Source organism: Hemicordylus capensis, chromosome 5 (assembly GCF_027244095.1).
Source record: "Hemicordylus capensis ecotype Gifberg chromosome 5, rHemCap1.1.pri, whole genome shotgun sequence".
NCBI classification, from domain to species: domain Eukaryota; kingdom Metazoa; phylum Chordata; class Lepidosauria; order Squamata; family Cordylidae; genus Hemicordylus; species Hemicordylus capensis.
In genome coordinates, this window is record NC_069661.1 from 179959174 (window position 1) to 179965173 (window position 6000).

Here is a 6000-nt window from a genome sequence, read left to right on the forward strand (position 1 = left end):
AACGAATCTAAACTCTTCCTCCTAGCACCACCATCTCATCCATGCATTGAGACCCTTCAGCTCTGCCTGTCTCACTGATCCTGCATGTGGAACAAGTAGTATTTCTGAGAATGCAACCCTGGGGATCCTGGATATCAATCTGCTACCTATCTGCCTAAATTTGGCTTCCAGGACCTCCTGACTACATTTCCGAACATCTCTGGCACCAATGTGCACTATGACAGCTGACTCCTTCCCCGGACTGCCTTACAGCCTATCGAGATGCCGTGTGACATCCACAACCTTTGCACTCAGCAGGCAAGTGACTGTGCAGTCTACATGTGGGTCACAGACCCATCTCTTTATACCCCTAATGATCAAAATGCCCACTAGGAGGCCCCCACTCCCCTGGAGGAGTATCCCCTGTGCGAGAGGATATGGGCTCATCATTCACAGAAGGGATCCCTTCTAAGGGAGCCTTTCCCTCTTTCTCAGAATGATGTCCTCCTTCCTCAAGACCTTCATTCTCCCTGACAGCAGAAGAGCCATCAGTGGGAGTGGGATGCCTCTATAATATCCCTGCGGGTCTCGACAACATACCTATCAGAGCTTCTCCAGATCCACTACCTTGGCTCTGAAGGAACACACTTATTTCCTGAGAGCCAGGAGCTACTTGTACTGTGCACACACCCATGACTTTTGCCCATCAAACAAGTAGTCATACATGCAACACTCTGTGCAATACATTGGGAAGAGCCCCCTCATCTGCTAGCTTTCTATTTTCATAACTGGTTTTGTTGGCTGTTTAGAGTATTTGGTGATTGTTTATTTTAAAGTTAGGTCTCAGTTGTAGTTGCCAGCTATTCAACAGTTTAAAGTTTCTTTCTCGAGAATATCAAAGAGGGAGTAGTACTTGCCATCTCTTCCTGCTGTGCTCCTTGTGATCAAGTGGCCTCCTTTTGAGCTCCCCCGCACACTTCCCCACTAAACTCCACACCAAACTCCAATGATCCTGTTGGCTAATCCCTGTTCGCTAATTTTCCTTCCCATTGCCTCTCATATTGAGAGTAGGCTTCAAACTGAACAGGGATGTGGCTCAGCAGGAATGTGGCCCCTCCCATCAGGTGTGACTCAGCTCATCCCTAGCTGGCTCCTCCCTCTAAAGCAAGAGAGAACAATGGCCCATGTTCACCTCTCTCCTGGGCAGCCACTTGGAGTGAGGGAGATAATGAAGAAAATGGGGAGATGTGGCTCTGAGGGGCCCTCAGGGCCTGGGGAACCCATCTTTTTGAACCCATCTGCTCAATTATAGCTACACCCCTGAAGAGAGAAACAAAAATTGAAAGCTACAGAGCCCCCAAAACAAGTTCTGGCCAAAAAAACCAAAACAAAACACATACACAAACACTGGAACTTCTCCCCCAAAGAGAAATCAGTCCCTCAAAATCTCCCTCTCTTCCCATTTGTTTGAAGGGAAAATGGGGGCTTGTTTTTTTTACTAGTGGGATCATCATCACAAGATGCTTTTGTTGATAGTCTGTATTTTTGACATATTCCACAATTTTGTATAATCTGTTTCTGTTGGCGTTAATGATCGCCAATATGGGACACTTAGAGCACGTTGTTTGCATTTTTCCATGCCCATGTTTCCGTCATGTAACCATTTCAGCATTTCTGCCTTCAGAGTGCCAGGCACTACAAATCTAGTACCTTTGAACAGAATTCCTTCTAGTACATATAGGTCGTCCACAAAGTGGCTATGAGGACTTGGTAGATGCATCTTTGCCCCGCCAGAATTAATAGTTTGGATGACCTGTTGCAAAATATTGTCCTGAGATGTGGCCTGTGCAATAGTTAACCACATCAGAGATTGGGAATGTTTTCTTAAGCCGATTAATATGTACTACATCAGATTCAGTGTCTGCTTCAATCTCGGTCCCATTGTAAGCTATGGACAAAGTGACTACTACTATCACTACATATTTGCCAGGACTATACTCCTATTGCAGATCATATAACGGTAATTCAAAGAACCGTCTCTGCAATCTGGGAGGTGGATGTGCTAACCCCTTCTTCGCTATCGATGGCAATAACTTGTGGTCAGTTTCCACCATGATTGATCTTCTATGTGTAGATATAAACACATGAAATTTCTTGCAAGCGAACACTATTGCTAAAGCCTCTTTTTCCATTTGTGCATACTGTTGTTTTGTTTTGGTTAAGGCTCTGGATACAAGAGCAACAGGTTTCCCAGTGATCACCATATTTCTGAAGCAACGCTGCTCCAAGGTCATGCTGAGAAGCATCTGTTGACAACTTGGTGTGCCTTTTGCTGTCATAAAACTGCAGAACTAGTGATGCCTTTAGTAGATGTTTAAGTTTCTCAAACACAGTGTTGTGACTGGCACTCCAAGTTCACTGAGCATGTTTACACAATAGGTTCCTGAGATTAATTGTATAATCAGTGAAATTAGGAACAAATTTTCCAACAAAGTTCACCATGCCCATAAATTTTTGTAAGCCCTCTTTATCTTTGGGTGCTGGCATATCTGTGATTACTTGAATCCTACTGAGATCAATATGGACTCCTTGTTCAGTTAGCTTCTCTCCAAGATAGTTTTTTTAATTTATTTAAATCTGCATTTTTGCCTGTTGAGTTTTAAACCAACTTCAGAAACTCTCTCCAGAATGTTCTGTAATCTCAGATTATGTTATTCTAATGTCATCTATAAAGACTCTAGTACCTTCTATCCCTTCAAACATCTGTGGTATTGTTCTGTGAAATACTTCAGGTGAAGAACACAACCCAAATGACAATCTAGTAAAGCAATACCTTCCAAAAGTGTACTGAAGGCACACAATCACTTGCTGTTTTTTTCCAGGGGTACCTGTCAGAATCCAGCAAATGCATCAAAAGAAGATTGATATGTTGCACCTGACAATTGACCAAAAATATCTTCTCTTGTGGGTATTGGAAAACCCTTTTAACATATTTATTACTTTCTGTAGGATCCAGACATAATCTTAGACCCATCCTTTCCCCGCTACAATGCCTAGAGAATTAACCCATTCCTTAGGTTCCTAAACTTTTCTATTTTATCTAGTTCAATCAGTCTATCCAATTCCTGCTGTAACTTGTCTCTCAGCCAAAGAAACATTCCTGGGTGCATGAATGACAGGTAAATAAGGCTTACTTAGCTCACATTTATATGCTGTTGAGAGCTTTCCTATGCCATAAAGAAACCTGAAAGTGGTCCTCAGTGAGTGTTAATGGTCTTCCACAATTTATAACCGTCTAACAAGTTTTAAGTCACAAGTTTTAAGTCCCAAGATAGGTATCCCCTGTCCTAAACACACTGCAAAGCATAGCTTCACTATGTTACCCTGTACCATGACATCTAGTTTACAGACTCCCAGAGTGTAAGTCTTGAGTTGAATCTGTTTGTATCTGTTTGTATTTGACTTGGCTCTCTAGGCCTCTCACAGTGACCTAAGATATCACATTCACTTGAGCACCTCTATCCAGCTTGTATATAACAAAAGTCCAATTAGTGTTTAGAGAAATCACTGGAAGCTGTTGTGTCTTAAAAACTTCCCACATAAAAGCTCTCCACTGGGCTAATGTCGAGGTCGCCACAGTGATCTGTGCAAAGCAGCACTGATGCTTTCTCTACCTTGCAGAACACTGGTACTTTGTTTCTTTCCTAGACATAAAGACTATTCTCATAAACAGCCCAACCCAGGCTAGCGCAGCTCGTGTGCAGCGCTGTGATCAGTCCTGGTGCTGCCTTGGCCACATGCCTCAGTTTGAAGCTTGGCCTTTTACCAGGGTTATTATTTATTTATTTAAATTTAAAATATTTCTATACCGCCCAAAACTTGTGTCTCTGGGTGGTTTACAATTAAAATCATTTAAAACATTAAATCAATTAAATAATTAAGATCATTTAAAAGATTAAAAACATTTAAAACCCAGTATTAAAATTATCTAAAGCTATAAATCTAACTAAAAGCCTGGGTGAATAAATTTATTTATTAGATTTCTATACTACCCCATCCAAAGGCTCTGGGCAGCGTACAAGAAGTAGAAAACAAAGGCAAACATCATTTTTAAAAAGCTACTGAAAACAATGTAGAAACAAATTTAAAACTATTCCAAATCATTTAAAACAAATGAAAATACTTAAAAACCTTGGAAGGCCAGGCTAAATAAGTAAGGCTTTGGATCCTCTTGAAAGGCAATTAGTCCAAACTACAGACATCTGTTGGGAGCGCATTCCACAAACCAGGAGCAGCTACAGAGAAGGCCCAGTTCTGAGTTGCCACAAGACATGCCGGTGGCAACTGGAGAGGGATCTCTCTGGAATATGGGCGTGCCCTCCACCCCAGGGTGAGGATAGTGTGTGTGTGTTCTGGCTGCATGCAATCAGAGTGCACCCAGAGTTGGGCAGCTAGAGTGCCCGGCTCATGGGGAAAATCACTTGTTGCACAGTGCATTACGGGATTCCTGGAGGCTGGGAGTCGGGACTCATTTTCCTTACGTCCAGTGATCCATGCTGCCGGGAGCAGTGTGGGTTCTGTGGGTGCACGGTGGCGTATGAAAGAAAACAGCAAGCATTGTTTGCAGGACGGTAGGTCCACGTGCCTTCCCCACCGCCAGCCCTAGCCACCAGGGATTTTGATCACGTGAACAGCCTTACAGTTTGTGCTTGTCTGTAGACTTTTGCCAAGTGATTCTGCTTTTTGCAAATATGACCGGCCTGTCCAAAGGCAGATCATTGCCTAAATAGGTGTTTGTCTCCACAGTTTGAAAACAGTTTTTGCATATTCATTCTGACAAGTTCTAATACAGTTTAAACCAGAAGCTTATTATTATTAATTTGATTTCTATACCGCCCTTCCAAAAATGGCTCAGGGTGGTTTACACAGAGAAATAACAAACAAATAAGATGGAACCCTGTCCCGAAAGGGCTCCCAATCTAAAAAGAAACTTAAGAAATTAGTGAATCTGCAAGCTCTCAATCTGTATTAAAAGATTCAAATGTCTCCCCTTCCTTCTCTACTCGCATATGAAACTGATATCTCTCAAATGTGTCATTTAGTTTAGGGATGCAATACCCTTGAAATTTTTGTAACACAGTCTTATAACTAGCTTGCTGTTCTTCACTCAGGTGAAAACTGTTAAATAAATCTAAGACCTCAGAAATATTCAAAAGATAGCTAACCTTTGCTCATCCTCCTTCTAAACAGCTCCACTTGCTTTCAGAAAGAGGTCAAATCCTTGTTTGAATCATTTCCAGTTGTCTGTGCATTCCTGGAAAGAATGAGGGCTGCTGGAGTTCTGAATTGGTTCATCTTGTTGCAGAGTTCTGTATGTCCATGTGGATTTCAGAGCAAACACAAGTGCAAGGCTTTTAAAAAGAATTTACTTGGGATACAAAAGCACTAAGAGGCACTAAGTAAGTGTAGAACTTGCTGAGTCATACAGAAAGAACAGGCACAAACAGGAACAGGAAGGAGAATAAAAACTCCTAGCTAGCCCAGCCAATACAGAGGAAAGTGTAGTGCCCCTTCTGGCTTTATAGTAGATTGCATGCAAACTATACAGCAGGCGTGCACAATTTAGGTCCGCCAGCTGTTTTTGGACTACAGCTCCCATAATCCCCAGCCATAGTGGCCAATAGTCAGGGATTGTGGGAGCTGTAAGAGGGCCGAGGTTGAGCAGCCCTGCAAGCTAAGCTGTATATACAGCAAGCTAAGCTGTATAAAGAGTTAAAGAGTTCATGTTATACTTAGAGTGAAATATGAGGTCTGCACTGTTTGCCAGTTCAGATTTAACTGAGGGCTTGCTGAATCACTGGACAATAATCTTTCAACTCAAATTCTCTTTAAGAGATCGTATCCTCACAACATGGTATTGCACTTTTGTTTTTAAAAAACAAGCAAACCAAAACTCTAGAGATGCTCTCATGAGCATCCAAGACCAGGCTAGAGCAGCTAAGCCTGGGCTTGGCTGCCCAT

The 6000-nt window shown here is 42.2% G+C and overlaps 1 long non-coding RNA gene across 3 annotated transcripts in view; it reads right to left on the minus strand.

Moving 5' to 3' along the window:
- The window catches only part of LOC128325871 (uncharacterized), a 46334-nt gene extending 40860 nt beyond the window's left edge, over window positions 1-5474 (minus strand). For all 3 annotated transcript variants that reach the window (XR_008307697.1, XR_008307698.1, XR_008307696.1), the window contains exon 1: window positions 5205-5474. This is a non-coding gene — a long non-coding RNA (uncharacterized LOC128325871). The remainder of the gene's footprint in view (window positions 1-5204) is intronic.
- Between the last annotated feature and the right edge of the window lie 526 nt (window positions 5475-6000).